This window comes from Pseudophryne corroboree, chromosome 5 (assembly GCF_028390025.1).
Source record: "Pseudophryne corroboree isolate aPseCor3 chromosome 5, aPseCor3.hap2, whole genome shotgun sequence".
Lineage (NCBI taxonomy): Eukaryota > Metazoa > Chordata > Amphibia > Anura > Myobatrachidae > Pseudophryne > Pseudophryne corroboree.
In genome coordinates, this window is record NC_086448.1 from 656,115,115 (window position 1) to 656,131,524 (window position 16,410).

Here is a 16,410-nt window from a genome sequence, read left to right on the forward strand (position 1 = left end):
TTTAAGTTCAGAATGGGCCCGACCGAACCATCCGGTTTCGGTACCACGAAAAGGTTCGAATAGTAAGCCGTGTTTTGCATTTGAGGAGGGACTGGTACAATGACCTGTGCCTCCACCAACTTCTGGATGGCTCCCTGTAGGGTAGCCCTGTCTGCCGGCAAAGCTGACAAGCCCGATTTGAAGAACTGATGAGGAGGGAGATATTGAAATTCCAGCCGGTACCCCTGGGACACAATATCTAGTACCAAGGGAACCAGGCAGGACGACACCCACACGTGACTGAAATGTCTGAGTATCGCCCCCACCGGCTGCGCTGTCCACCATCAGGCGGAGGACTTTGGCGCACCTGAAGCAGGCTTCTGTTACTGGGAACCCGCCGCAGTAGGTTTCTTGGATTTTGGCCGACCTCCCCTAAAGAAGGTGTTGGCCGGTTTGGCCTTTCTTGGCTTGGCAGTCCGAAAGAACTGTGACGCAGCTGAAGAAAAAAGTTTCTTCGAGGCAGGTGCAGCTGAGGGAAGAAAGGAGACTTACCCGCTGTAGTCATGGAAATCCACATATCCACCACTTCCCAAAAGAGAGCCTGACCTGGGTAGGGTAGGGTCTCCACACCTCTTCTGGATTCCGTGTCGGTAGACCATTGGCGCAGCCAGTCCTCTACGAGCTGAGACAGACAAGGAGGATATTCCTGCAGCCGTCGAACCCAGGTCTTTCATGGATTCCACCGTAAATCCCGCAGAATCCTGTATGTTACGTAAGAACAATTCAACGTCACTTTTATCCATTGTAACAAATTTCTCAAATAACTATAGCTTTAGAAATCCATACATGGGCAATGGTAGGTTGTAGTATCGCCCCCGAAGCCGTGTATATGGATTTGAGCATAGTGTCAATCCCGCGATCAGCCGGTTCTTTCAATGCGGCAGATCCTGGGACTGGTAAAACCACCATCCTTGACAGTCTGGACACAGATGCGTCAGCTATGGGTGGGTTTTTCCCAATTCATTCTATCCTCCTCTCAGGATTTTTCAAACAGCGTTTAATACATTAGACGCAGGGAAGGTTAGCGAGGCTTTCTCATTGTCTGAAAAGTAAGCCTCCTCAGCAAAATTTAACATATACAGCTAATGGCCTCCAACATGAGCTGCACCCCCTGCAAGGGGGGGTGCCTCCTCCCCCCCCCCCCCCCCCAAAGCACGTCACCATCACCGTTCGCAGTCTGTGTAACAGGAGATGCAGACCGGAAAATGGTGCTGAACTCTGCTGGGTTCGCACTGAGAAGAAGCTCTGCCCGCACAACTTCTATATACTGGCCTGAGGATTCCATTGCTAGCCGGGGGATTCAGTCCCCGGACAGCGTCTCTGTACTGAGGATTCCGTCGCTAGCCTGGGGATTCAGTCTCCGGGTAGCGACTGTGATCAGTTTAGGGTATTTAGACGCTGGCTCAGCAACATGATTACATTTGTGTGTACATGAAATGCATTCTTCCGGAGAGGAAACCACTTAAGCAGCATATGACACAGAGTCCCTAGACATGGCTATGAAAGGTATTGAACACCCACATACACACACACAGGGAATTGTCAGTCAAAGCTTCCCCCCCCCCCCCCTCCAAGTATGGCAGAGACAGAGAGAGACAGAGATTGGAGCCAACCCACACACAGAGCTCTCTGAGGCAGAACAAATAAAACTACCAGCGCTATCCGTGTACCTTAATAGACTACACAGATTTTAGACAGCCTTCCCTTCTACAACCCACGGTACCGCTCAGGATAGCTGGAGTTGCTTGGAGGGACAGCTCCCTGTGTACAGGAACTGCAGACAGGAAAATGGTGCTGAACGCTGCTGGGTCCGCTCTGAGGAAAAGCTCTGCCTCCTGAAGATGGTGCGTCTTCCCGCACAATTCTTTATACTGGCCTGAGGATTCCGTTGCTAGCCGGGGCCGGTTAGCGTCTGTGTACTGCGGATTCTGTCACTAGCCTGGGGATTCGGTCTCCGGTTAGCGTCTGTGACCAGTGTAGGGTATTAAGACGCTGGCTCAGGACGCCCCTCATAGCGCCAACACTGTGTGCCGCTGATCCTTCCCAGAGCGCGGCCGTTCAGCGATGCGCTCCTACCCTTGTGCCGCCATATCTCGCCATCTTCTGATCATCTGGCTCTGTAAGGGGGTGGTGGCATGCTGCCGGAGTGAGCGATCCCCTGTGGCGGGGAACGTTCGATCCCCTCAGGAGCTCAGTGTCCTGTCAGCGGAGATCGTGGCTCAGACCCCGCAGGGCGGACACTACGCCCCACCCTTAGTCCCACGAAGCAGGGAGGCTGTTGCCAGCAGCCTCCCTGTAAAATAATAACTCTGGAGAGCTCCCTAGCTGTGACCAGCTCCTCCGGGCACATTTTCTAAACAGAGTCTGGTAGGAGGGGCATAGAGGGAGGAGGCAGCCCACAATCTCAAACACTTTTTTTTTTATTTTTTTAACATTTTTATTGAAGCAATATATGAATTACATACATAAATTTTCACAGTAGGTCAAACATATGTCAAATAGAAAAAAGCGAAAGGGGAGTAAATAACAATACAACTGAGTCCCCAATCAAGAGACATTCCAAACACAGTACAAATAATAATATTACACTTATATGGAACATGCCTCTCGGGGCTTCAGTAACCATTAGATTAAGAGCTGGTCCAGTCAGCTGACACAGACGCGTGCAGGTGAGGATAGAAAGAAAAAAATTAAAAAATAAATAAAAATAAAATAAAATTGCCCGTGACCATATGCCAACCTCCCCTCAATCGTCTACCGAGCTAAGAATAGCATTCAGTTCTGTAGCACAATCGGCGGATCCCCCGCAATCGTTCTAGTCAAAAACCATTCTGTATTAGATAAAGAGTTATGGAGCTGCGTCTTATCTGCTGTCGACAAGGTCGTTATATAGCTTTCCCATACGTCAAAGAATCTCTGTATCTTAGTATCTTTATCTAACAAAATTCCTATCCATTCTATCCGAAAGAGATAAAATAATTTGGCTTTAAACAACGAAAGTGTAGGTGGATCTCTAGCAATCCATACTTGCAGAATAGCCTTTCTGGCCGCTATACTAACTGCGAGCAGTAGCTTTCTACTTCCCTGTGAGAGACGTAGGTCCGGTGAGACTATACTGAAAAGCGCCCACTTTGGGCACAATCTCCAATAATTCACTAGGTTAGTCGTTAAGTAATTCCTTATCCTTATCCAGAACTGTCTAATCAGAGGGCATGTCCACAAGCAGTGATATAGGTCTGCCTGGGGAGAACCACACTTCCAACAAGCATGCGTGTCAGCTAGTCCTATGAGACATCTTCTATGAGGCGACAAATAAGTCCTGTGCAAAATATTAAGAGACATTTCTTTGTACCTAGAAGAGGGAAACAGTTTACAAGCTTTTGCATGGGCCGTAAGCAAGTCAGTCGTCTCAAGCCCCGGGAGGCATTCTGTCCAGGACCGGATACCTCCCTGTCCCGTAGAGTAGTCTAGAACCGTCCGAAAGTATCCATATGCTTTTGATATTGCCTTACTAGTTCTAGGGGCTTGTTGCAGCAATTTATCTATCGAATTTCTCCAATCTATAGGTGAGAAACAGCTAATAGTAGCAGAAACATAGTGTTGGGCCAATGGAAAGGCCATAGGATAGGCCAGGAAAACTGGATGTCTAGCAGTGGCTTCCTGGAATGTGAGCGGCCTCAAGCTTTGCAAATCCACCAAATGAGCTATCTTGGAAACACCCCCCATTCGCCAGATGTTGAATGGATAATGCGCCCTACCCTCCTGGAAGTCTGGATTAGCCATGAACGGAAGGTATAGTGATCTGTGGGAGTTCAGATCTAGTTTGTTACGTATATCTGTCCATAGTTTTTTAATGCTCCACAATAGTGGATTCCTCCTCCACTCCTCAGACACCTCCCGAGCATGCAGATGTAAAAAGGCAACCAGGTCCCCCCCTTGTAAAAATTCTCTATCTAAGTCAGTATTTGTGTAGTTATTGTCATTGTGTACCCAGTCATGCAAATACCGTAGTTGAGCGGCATGGGAATACCATAGAACATTAGGAAAATTAATTCCCCCATTCTCCGTGGTTTGCTGTAACTTAACGCTATACGTGGTTTTCGTCCCTGCCAAATAAAGCGTCTAAAAAGAAAATTGATGCGTTGAACATCTTTAGGTAGGAGCACATGTGGCATGGCCTGTATAAAGTACATCAAACGGGGGAATGATAACATCTTTATCAAGTTCGCTCTCCCCATGTATGATAAAGGCAGAGATTTCCAGGTGTCAAGCTCAGCCTCAATTTTTCTGATAGCCGAGGTAAAATTTAGAGTATAAAGTCGCTCCGGTTGTCTCGATATTTGAATCCCCAGATAAGTGAAGTGATCTGAGCTCCATTTCAGTGGTAAACCCCCCACCCTGGTTCTCAAAAACGCACCACTCCCCAGTCTTCGTGCCACTGACTTCGACCAGTTAACATTGAAGCCAGAAATATGTCCATACGCCTGCAGTAGATTAAATATATGAGTCAAGGAAGTCCCCGGATCTGAAACATACAGCAGTAGATCATCAGCAAATGCAGCAAGCTTTAGCTCCCTGCGACCTATCTGAATGCCATGAAACTGAGTGTCAGTCAATAGCAAACGATGGAGGGGATCTATGGCTAAATTGAACAAGGGGGACAAGGGACAGCCCTGTCGTGTGCCACGATGCATATTCACCGGATCACTGGTATAGCCATTCAGTAAGAGGGTAGTGGAAGGAGTCTCATATAAGTAACGAATAATGTCAATAAAGTCATGGTGGAAGAGTCTACGTTCCAAGACCCTGAATAGATGGGGCCAAAGTACCGTATCGAAGGCTTTAGTAGTGTCTAGACTGAGGAGTATATTCCTGGAATGGGGCGAACAAGCAGAGGCCATTACTGCAGCAATAGCAGCCCGAATACCTTTTACCGAATGTGTATTACGAACAAAGCCAAGCTGATGAGTAGTAAGAGCGTGTGGGAGAATAATTTGTAGTCGATCTGCCAAAATCTTGGTGAATAATTTTATGTCGGTATTTAACAACGTAATGTGCCTGTACGAGGTCACCAATTGAGGGTCTTGAGCGGGTTTGGGGATCATAACGGTATGGGCTGTTGTGAAATGTTGTGAAATGATGAAAAGGGGCACGATGATGCAACAGGCCGTTAAATAGCTCTAGCAGAGTCGGAATTATATGAGGCTGAAGGATTTTATAAAATTCATTGGAGAGGCCGTCCGGGCCCGGGGATTTGTGCAGGTGGAGTTTAGACATAGCCGAGATAAGCTCCTCCTCCGTAATTGCACTCACCAGTAACTCCGACTGCGCACTCGTTATAGGAGGCAAAGCTGAATCAGGTAAAAGTGCGGCATGAGCACAGTCATTAAAAGGGAGATCCGAATATAAGTCGGCAAAGTAAGATTCAAAATGTTTCACTATAGCAGGGGAAATTAAACTCAAAGCAGTACCATAGCTTGTTGAATATAAGTAATCCTGTGAAAGTAACCAGAAATTGCACAGCAGAAACCTACAATATGCTAAAGTAATAACGATTTTCAGGCCTATGCGGTAAATCTATGGAACAATTAGAAGCGACAATGACTACGTTAGCAATAACAGAGGTTATTCAGGATAAGGAGCTCTGCAGCGTGTATTCAACAGCAGAGGAATTGCGCCGGTAAAGTTATATTGTACCACTGCAAGCAGGCACCAGGTGGCAGTGGAGGCCAAGATATATTCTTGTGAAAATAAACATCAATTGCACAAGACAAACAACCGTATCAGTGCGAGAAGGAAAATAACAAAATGTTTCTGAACGTTCTGCTAGTAGATAATCACTAATTGATATTATAACCTAGCAGAGAATTGAACACTGATACATCTCAAACCTCGACTATGGCACAGATCTGATCTCTGTGAGGCAAGGTAAAATAGTGGTGCCGGCTATAGCAGCACAGGTGGGCAATCAGGAGAGGAGAGCCAGAGGTAAGAGGAGGCAGCAAACAGGAGGAAAAAGAAATTTGTAGATAAGAAACAGGAGAGAGAGAGGCAGAGTCCAGGCTGGTTATAAGAGAAAGAGTCACAGTGGTGCAGTCCCAACCGCAGGGCCTAGCAGTCAGTGATCCGGAGTCTGCCTGGTGTCATAAAGTCACTGCATCATACATTAAACCGTCTACTGTGGCAGAGAGTGAGTAAAGACGGTCCCCTTATCCGGGTTGCAGTCACTCAAGGAGAGTTTCGGCACCGACCTCACCACGCCACCTCAGGAATCCGGAATGGTGTATCGCCCACTTCAGCAGTCCCCTGCAGCCACGCAGAACCAGCAGAGAGTTAGGCGTTTCCGGCAAACGGGCCATCACCACAAAGGCCTCAGGTGTCAGGGCCACATGGCGTGGGGAAGAAGGGGACAAATAGGGGGCCAAGGGTAACGTTAGGGACTCAGCAGCCACCCCTCCCCCGAGAGTAAAGGATGTAAGCCTCTCACCACCTTCATGAACCCTCAGCTCAGAGTCCCGAGTGCACTGGAGTCCGATGGCGTCCGGGGTCTTTCAGCGCCATTCACCCAGGGTCAGTCTCGTCCGCCGCACCGCTCACCCCGCCGGATATCCTCGCACAGCCAGACGGGTATGGATAGAAAGAGCCGGGTTACAAGCAGGGACCACAGCGGCAGAGGTCGTCTCTCCTCCGGCGCTGCGTCGCAGCCAGCAGCAGGAAGCACGCTATGTCCCCGCGGCGGTCAGCCGGATGGTCACAGGGGAGCCGGAGCTGCGAGGGTGTTGTACCGCTCCACGTGTCCGGGGTCTTTCAGCGTCACTCACCCAGGGTCAGTCTCGGCCGCCGCACCGCTCACCCCGCCGGAGATCTCCGCACAGCCAGACGGGTATGGATAGAGGGAGCCGGGTCACAAGCAGGGACCACAGCAGCAGAGGTCGTCTCTCCGACGTTGCGTCGCAGCCAGCAGCAGGAAGCACGCTATGTCCCCGCGGCGGTCAGCCGGATGGTCACAGGAAAGCCGGAGCTGCAAGGGTGCTGTATCGCTCCACTTAGCCATCCAATGCAGGGAACACTACCGAGAGGCGGCAGGTAAGGGGGGATCCCCACGAGGGTAGGCAACGTAGAGGCTGGAAAGATAGGCTCGGGGTCAGTCAGCCCGTTTTCGCGCCGATTGCACGGCGGTCATGAATGCCGTCTCGTTGAGGGCCGGCTACCAGGGGCATACAGTCTCGCTTTGGTACTTGCAGGGTATCCTCAAGTGTAGTATGATGTGGGGAACAATCCTGAGAGCCTCCTAGGAAAATATAGTGGAGATATCAGGAGGATGTCCTTGGATTAGTAGCCTGCAAGACAGAGCTCATCTAAAAAGCAGCCATGCTGGATGGCCCGCCCACCGGAAGTCCACTCTCAAACTCTTAACGTGCCAGTGGCTCCTAGTGGAGCAATCTATACCACATGGTTCTAATGTGGACCCAGCATCCTCTAGGACGTAAGAAAAACACTAGATAAGGGCTCTTACAGGACAGGGCCCCTAACTCTGAAAAACACCTCACCGAGGCCAAGACCAAGAAAAGGACAGTCTGCCAAGTTGAATACTTCATGTCCACCCTGTGCAAAGGTTCAAACCAGTCAGATTGGAGAAAGGTCTGAACCAAATGGAGATCCCACAGCGCTGTGGGAGGCACAAAGGGTGGTTGAATACGAAGGACACCCTTCAAGAACGTCTGGACCTCCGGGATAACAGACAACTGCCTCTGGAAGAAGATAGACAAGGCAGAGATCTGAACCTTAATGGAGCCTAAGCGTAGGCCCAAATCCACACCTGCCCGCAGGAAGAGTAAGAACCGACCCAGATGAAAAGCCACGGTAGAGTTCTGCCGAACCTCACACTAAGAGACATACTTCTTCCATATGCGATGGCAATGCTTTGACGTGACCATCTTCCCAGCCTGGACCATATAGTCGAGATAACCTTGCCGGGAAGGCCTTTCCTGGCTAAAATCTCCCTCTCAACTTCCATGCCGTCAAAAGTAGTCACGGTAAGTCTTGATAGAGAAATGGTCCCTGCAGAAGATCTTCCTGAAGTGGCAGAGGCCAGGGATCATCCCTTTTAGAACTCTGGGAATGAGAGGAATCGGAGGGAACAAGTAGACCAACCAGAAAACCCACTGTGACGTCAGAGCGTCCACCGCTGCCGTCTGTGGGTACATCTTTCTGGAACATTAACGCAGAAGCTTCTTGTTGAGCCGAGATGCCCTCATGTCGATCTGCGGGCAGCCCCACCAATGAATCAGCAGATGAAACATCTGCGGGAGAAAGGCCCCATTCCCCCGAGTGCAGATCGTGTCTGCTGAGGAAGTCTGCTTCCCAATTGTCCACTCCCAGAATGAATATGGCCGACATGGCCCTGGCATTTTGTTCCGCCCATAGGAGTATCCTGGACACCTCTCGCATTGCGGCCCTGCTTTTTGTTTCTGTTGGTTTATGTATGGCGTTGTCTGACTGGACCTGAATGGCCTGATGTTGAAGGAGAGAAGAGGCCTGCAGAAGGGCATTGTAAATCGCCCTGAGTTCCACAATGTTTATTGGAAGAAAAGCCTCCTGGGGCGACCACCTTCCTTGGAACTGAGCCCCCTGGGTCACTACACCCTAATCGTGGAGTCCCGCTTCCGTAGTCAACAGGATCCAAGCTTGATATCCGAATGGTCGACCCTCCACTAGGTGGGAGATCTGCAACCACCACAGTAAATCTTTGCTTTTGGTGAAAGGTATATCCTCTGGAGCACATGTAGGTGCGATCCTGATCACTTGTCCAACAGATCCAGCGGGATCTGTTGGGAAAGGAATCTTACATACTGAATTGCCTCGTATGAGGACACCATCTTTCCAAGCAGGCGTATGCAAAGATGCACCAAGATCTTGGTCGGCATCAGAACGGAGCGAACCATTGACTGAATTGTCAGTGCTTTGTCCATAGGAAGGAACACTTGCTGAGACACCGTGTCCAGTATAATCCCCAGGAACTGAAGCCTCTGCGAATGTTCCGGTTGGGATTTCTGCAAATTGAGAATCCACCTGTGATGCCTGAGCAGCTGCGTAGTCACGTCGATGCTTTCCAACAAACGTGGTCTGCACACACAGCTTTTATGAGATTGTCCAAGTACAGAACTATGTTCACTCACATCACATGGAGCTGGAGCATCATCTCTGCCATCACCTTTGTGAACAACCTCGGTGCCGTGGAGAGACCAAAGGGTAGGACCCGGAACTGGAAGTGATCTTCCTTTAGTGCAAACCTGAGGTAAGCTTGATGAGGCTGTCATATCGGGATGTGAAGATACGCATCCTTGATATCCAGGGATACCAGGAACTCCCCTTCTTCCAGGCCAGCAACCACTGCTCTCAGAGACTCCATCTTGAATTTGAATACCCGTAAGTACAGATTCAGAGATTTGAGGTTCAAGATTGGCCGAACCGAGCCGCTGGTCCCGCTCTCCGGGAAGCCCCGCCCCCTTAATGGCGCGCGGTGTTCCCAAATAATTTATACTGGCAAGTTACAATACACAGAGAAAATGGTGTTAAAACCCCTTTTCAGCTTCAGCGCCAGTTTGTGGGCTTATACAGCGGGACAACAGCAGCCCCTCGCTGACCACTGGCAGCCCTGCTGCCCTAATGCTGCCAGTGGTACTGGGGACCCACTAACCGGAACCCCAATTCTGTACTCGCCACCAGCACGTCTTCAGCTCAGCAATTAGGGGTGGCGGCATGCTGTGGGGGAGATCGCACACTGCTGTGGGCAAGCAAGACAACCCCCTTCAGGAGCCATGTCCTGAAAGCGGGGATCCGGACCATTAACACTAGCAATAGGTTGGTGCCGGTTCCCCCCACCCAAGCCCCACGATGCAGGCAGACTGGTGCCAACCAGTCCTGCCTGAAAACAACAAACTAAAATAAATTTGAAGAAAAAACCTATGGAACTCCAGAGAATGCACACGGCTCCTTTGGCACATTTTTTCTAAACTGGGTTTGCGGGAGAGGCACAGAGGGGAGCAGCCAGCACACTCTGAAGAAATTTAAAGTGCCAGGCTCCAATGGACCCCATCTATATCCTATGATACTAGACCGTCCAAGTGATGAAGTCTGCGAGACGAAACGCATTGGGCCAATCCTTCTGATGACCTCTGAGTTAAGATATATATATTTACCTTTTATTTTTATTAGTGATGAGCGGGTTCGGATCCTCGGGATCCGAACCCGCCCGAACTTCACCTTTTTTTTCACGGGGTCCGAGCAACTCGGATCCTCCCGCCTTGCTCGGTTAACCCGAGCGCGCCCGAACGTCATCATCCGCGGTCGGATTCTCGCGAGATTCGTATTCTATATAAGGAGCCGCGCGTCGCCGCCATTTTTCACTCGTGCATTGGAGATGATCGTGAGAGGACGTGGCTGGCGTCCTCTCAGTTTCTATGTTCAGTGGGCTGCAAATTGTGCTGCAAATATCTGTGCTCAGTGTGCTGCAAATATCTGTGCTCAGTGTGCTACAAGTGCAAATATCTACGTTCTCTGTCTGAAAAACGCTCCATATCTGACTGTGCTCAGTGTGCTGCAAATATCTGTGCTCAGTGTGCTAATTGCTTTATTGTGGGGACTGGGGACCAGCAGTATTATATAGTAGGAGGACAGTGCAGAGTTTTGCTGACCAGTGACCACCAGTATTATACGTTCTCTGCCTGAAAAAACGCTCCATATCTGTGCTTCATTGTAGTATATAGTAGGAAGACAGTGCAGAATTTTGCTGACCACCAGTATAACTATATATATAGCAGCACGGTACAGTAGTCCACTGCTCTACCTACCTCTGTGTCGTCAAGTATACTATCCATCCATACCTGTGGTGCATTTCAGTTTTGCACAGTTTGCTGACCACCAGTATATACTATATAGCAGTACGGTATAGAAGGCCACTGCTCTACCTACCTCTGTGTCGTCAAGTATACTATCCATCCATACCTGTGGTGCATTTCAGTTTTGCACAGTTTGCTGACCACCAGTATATACTATATAGCAGTACGGTACAGTAGGCCACTGCTCTACCTACCTCTGTGTCGTCAAGTATACTATCCATCCATACCTGTGGTGCATTTCAGTTTTGCACAGTTTGCTGACCACCAGTATATACTATATAGCAGTACGGTACAGAAGGCCACTGCTCTACCTACCTCTGTGTCGTCAAGTATACTATCCATCCATACCTGTGGTGCATTTCAGTTTTGCACAGTTTGCTGACCACCAGTATACACTATATAGCAGTACGGTACAGTAGGCCACTGCTCTACCTACCTCTGTGTCGTCAAGTATACTATCCATCCATACCTGTGGTGCATTTCAGTTTTGCACAGTTTGCTGTCCACCAGTATATAATATATAGCAGTACCGTACAGTAGGCCACTGCTCTACCTACCTCTGTGTCGTCAAGTATACTATCCATCCATACCTGTGGTGCATTTCAGTTGTGTGCAGTATATATAGTAGTAGGCCATTGCTATTGATATATTACTGGCATATAATTCCACACATTAAAAAATGGAGAACAACATGGTGGAGGGTAAAATAGGGAAAGATCAAGATCCACTTCCACCTCGTGCTGAAGCTGCTGCCACTAGTCATGGCCGAGACGATGAAATGCCATCAACGTCGTCTGCCAAGGCCGATGCCCAATGTCATAGTAGAGAGCATGTAAAGTCAAAAAAAATAAAGCTCAGTAAAATGACCCAAAAATCTAAATCAAAATCATCTAAGGAGAAGCGTAAACTTGCCATTGTGCCATTTACGACACGGAGTGGCAAGGAACAGCTGAGGCCCTGGCCTATGTTCAAGGCTAGTGGTTCAGCTTCACCTGAGAATGGAAGCACTCATCCTCCTGCAAGAAAATTTAAAAGAGTTAAGATGGCAAAAGCACAGCAAAGAACTGTGCGTTCTTCTAAATCACAAATCCCCAAGGAGAGTCCAATTGTGTCGGTTGCGATGCCTGACCTTCCCAACATTGGACGGGAAGAGGTTGCGCCTTCCACCATTTGCACGCCCCCTGCAAGTGCTGGAAGGAGCACCCGCAGTCCAGTTCCTGATAGTCAAATTGAAGATGTCACTGTTGAAGTACACCAGGATGAGGATATGGGTGTTGCTGGCGCTGGGGAGGAAATTGACAAGGAGGATTCTGATGGTGAGGTGGTTTGTTTAAGTCAGGCACCCGGGGAGACACCTGTTGCCCGTGGGACGAATATGGCCATTGACATGCCTGGTCAAAATACAAAAAAAAATAAGAATTTACTTACCGATAATTCTATTTCTCGTAGTCCGTAGTGGATGCTGGGGACTCCGTAAGGACCATGGGGAATAGCGGCTCCGCAGGAGACTGGGCACAAAAGAAAAGCTTTAGAACTACCTGGTGTGCACTGGCTCCTCCCCCTATGACCCTCCTCCAAGCCTCAGTTAGGATACTGTGCCCGGACGAGCGTACACAATAAGGAAGGATTTTGAATCCAGGGTAAGACTCATACCAGCCACACCAATCACACCGTACAACTCGTGATCTAAACCCAGTTAACAGCATGATAACAGAGGAGCCTCTAGAAAAGATGGCTCACTACAGCAATAACCCGATTTTTTGGTAACAATAACTATGTACCAGTATTGCAGATAATCCGCACTTGGGATGGGCGCCCAGCATCCACTACGGACTACGAGAAATAGAATTATCGGTAAGTAAATTCTTATTTTCTCTAACGTCCTAAGTGGATGCTGGGGACTCCGTAAGGACCATGGGGATTATACCAAAGCTCCCAAACGGGCGGGAGAGTGCGGATGACTCTGCAGCACCAATTGAGAGAACTCCAGGTCCTCCTCAGCCAGGGTATCAATTTTGTAGAATTTTACAAACGTATTTGCTCCTGACCAAGTAGCTGCTCGGCAAAGTTGTAAAGCCGAGACCCCTCGGGCAGCCGCCCAAGATGAGCCCATCTTCCTTGTGGAGTGGGCATTTACAGATTTTTGGCTGTGGCAGGCCTGCCACAGAATGTGCAAGCTGAATTGTACTACAAATCCAACGAGCAATAGTCTGCTTAGAAGCAGGAGCACCCAGCTTGTTGGGTGCATACAGGATAAACAGCGAGTCAGATTTTCTGACTCCAGCCGTCCTGGAAATATATATTTTCAGGGCCCTGACAACGTCTAGCAACTTGGAGTCCTCCAAGTACCTAGTAGCCGCAGGCACCACAATAGGTTGGTTCAGGTGAAACGCTGAAACCACCTTAGGGAGAAACTGAGGACGAGTCCTCAATTCCGCCCTGTCCGAATGGAAAATCAGATAAGGGCTTTTACAGGATAAAGCCGCCAATTCTGACACGCGCCTGGCCCAGGCCAGGGCCAACAGCATGACCACTTTCCATGTGAGATATTTTAACTCCACAGATTTAAGTGGTTCAAACCAATGTGACTTTTTGGAACCCAAAAACTACATTGAGATCCCAAGGTGCCACTGGAGGCACAAAAGGAGGCTGTATATGCAGTACCCCTTTTACAACGTCTGAACTTCAGGGACTGAAGCTAGTTCTTTTTGGAAGAAAATTGACAGGGCCGAAATTTGAACCTTAATGGACCCCAATTTCAGGCCCATAGACACTCCTGTTTGCAGGAAATGTAGGAATCGACCCAGTTGAATTTCCTCCGTCGGGCCTTACTGGCCTCGCACCACGCAACATTTTCGCCAAATGCGGTGATAATGTTTTGCGGTTACATCCTTCCTGGCTTTGATCAGGATAGGGATGACTTCATCCGGAATGCCTTTTTTCCTTCAGGATCCGGCGTTCAACCGCCATGCCGTCAAACGCAGTCGCGGTAAGTCTTGGAACAGACAGGGTCCTTGCTGAAGCAGGTCCCTTCTTAGAGGTAGAGGCCACGGATCCTCCGTGAGCATCTCTTGAAGTTCCGGTTACCAAGTCCTTCTTGGCCAATCCGGAGCCACGAATATAGTGCTTACTCCTCTCCATCTTATCAATCTCAGTACCTTGGGTATGAGAGGCAGATGAGGGAACACATACACTGACTGGTACACCCACGGTGTTACCAGAGCGTCTACAGCTATTGCCTGAGGGTCCCTTGACCTGGCGCAATACCTGTCGAGTTTTTCCCAACGGTTTATAATCATGTGGAAGACTTCTGGGTGAAGTCCCCACTCTCCCGGGTGGAGGTCGTGTCTGCTGAGGAAGTCTGCTTCCCAGTTGTCCACTCCCGGAATTGCTGACAGTGCTATCACATGATTTTCCGCCCAGCGAAGAATCCTTGCAGCTTCTGCCATTGCCCTCCTGCTTCTTGTGCCACCCTGTCTGTTTACGTGGGTGACTGCCGTGATGTTGTCCGACTGGATCAACACCGGCTGACCTTGAAGCAGAGGTCTTGCTAAGCTTAGAGCATTGTAAATGGCCCTTAGCTTCAGGATATTTATGTGAAGTGATGTCTCCAGGCTTGACCATAAGCCCTGGAAATTCCTTCCCTGTGTGACTGCTCCCCAGCCTCGCAGGCTGGCATCCGTGGTCACCAGGACCCAGTCCTGAATGCCGAATCTGTGGCCCTCTAGAAGATGAGCACTCTGCAACCACCACAGGAGGGACACCCTTGTTCTTGGTGACAGGTGCATCTGAAGATGCGACCCGGACCATTTGTCCAGCAGGTCCCACTGGAAAGTTCTTGCATGGAATCTGCCGAATGGGATTGCTTCGTAGGAAGCCACCATTTTACCCAGAACCCTTGTGCATTGATGCACTGAGACTTGGCTCGGTTTTAGGAGGTTCCTGACTAGCTCGGATAACTCCCTGGCTTTCTCTTCCGGGAGAAACACCTTTTTCTGGACTGTGTCCAGGATCATCCCTAGGAACAGAAGACGAGTCGTCGGAACCAGCTGCGATTTTGGAATATTGAGAATCCAATCGTACTGCCGCAACACTACCTGAGATAGTGCTACACCGACCTCCAACTGTTCCCTGGATCTTACCCTTATCAGGGAATCGTCCAAGTAAGGGATAACTAAAATTCCCTTCCTTCGAAGGAATATCATCATTTCGGCCATTACCTTGGTAAAGACCCGGGGGGCCGTGGACCATCCATACGGCAGCGTCTGAACTGATAGTGACAGTTCTGTACCATAAACCTGAGGTACCCTTGGTGAGAAGGGTAAATTTGGACATGAAGGTAAGCATCCTTGATGTCCCGAGACATCATGTAGTCCCCTTCTTCCAGGTTCGCAATCACTGCTCTGAGTGACTCAATCTTGAATTTGAACCTCTGTATGTAAGTGTTCAAAGATTTTAGATTTAGAATCGGTCTCACCGAGCCGTCCGGATTCGGTACCACAACAGTGTGGAATAATACCCCGTTCCCTGTTGCAGGAGGGGTACCTTGATTATCACCTGCTGGGAATACAGCTTGTGAATGGCTTCCAAAACTGTCTCCCTGTCAGAAGGAGACATCGGTAAAGCCGACTTTAGGAAACGGCGAGGGGGAAACGTCTCGAATTCCAATTTGTAACCCTGAGATATCACCTGAAGGATCCAGGGGTCTACTTGCGAGTGAGCCCACTGCGCGCTGAAATTCATTGAGACGGGCCCCCCACCGTGCCTGATTCTGCTTGTAAAGCCCCAGCGTCACACTGAGGGCTTGGCAGAGGCGGGAGAGGGTTTCTGTTCCTGGGAACTGGCTGATTTCTGCAGCCTTTTTTCCTCTCCCTATGTCACGGGGCAGAAATGAGGAACCTTTTGCCCGCTTGTCCACGAAAAGACTGCGCCTGATAATACGGCGTCTTCTCATGTTGAGAGGCGACCTGGGGTATAAACGTGGATTTCCCAGCTGTTGCCGTGGCCACCAGGTCTGAAAGACCGACCCCAAATAACTCCTCCCCTTAATAAGGCAATACTTCCAAATGCCGTTTGAAATCCGCATCACCTGACCACTGTCGTGTCCATAACCCTCTACTGGTAGAAATGGACAACGCACTTAGACTTGATGCCAGTCGGCAAATATTCCGCTGTGCATCACGCATATATAGAAATGCATCTTTTAAATGCTCTATAGGCAAAAATATACTGTCCCTATCTAGGGTATCAATATTTTCAGTCAGGGAATCCGACCACGCCAACCCAGCACTGCACATCCAGGCTGAGGCGATTGCTGGTCGCAGTATAACACCAGTATAGGTGTAAATACATTTTAGGATACCCTCCTGCTTTCTATCAGCAGGATCCTTAAGGGCGGCCATCTCAGGAGAGGGTAGAGCCCTTACAAGCGTGTGAGCGCTTTTCCACCCTAGGGGGTGTTTCCCAACGC

The 16,410-nt window shown here is 49.3% G+C and overlaps 1 protein-coding gene across 1 annotated transcript in view; it reads right to left on the minus strand.

The window, feature by feature from the left end:
• PRKDC (protein kinase, DNA-activated, catalytic subunit) overlaps positions 1–16,410 on the minus strand; it is an 836,940-nt gene that overhangs the window by 121,585 nt on the left and 698,945 nt on the right. The gene's annotated exons all lie outside the window — the stretch shown is intronic.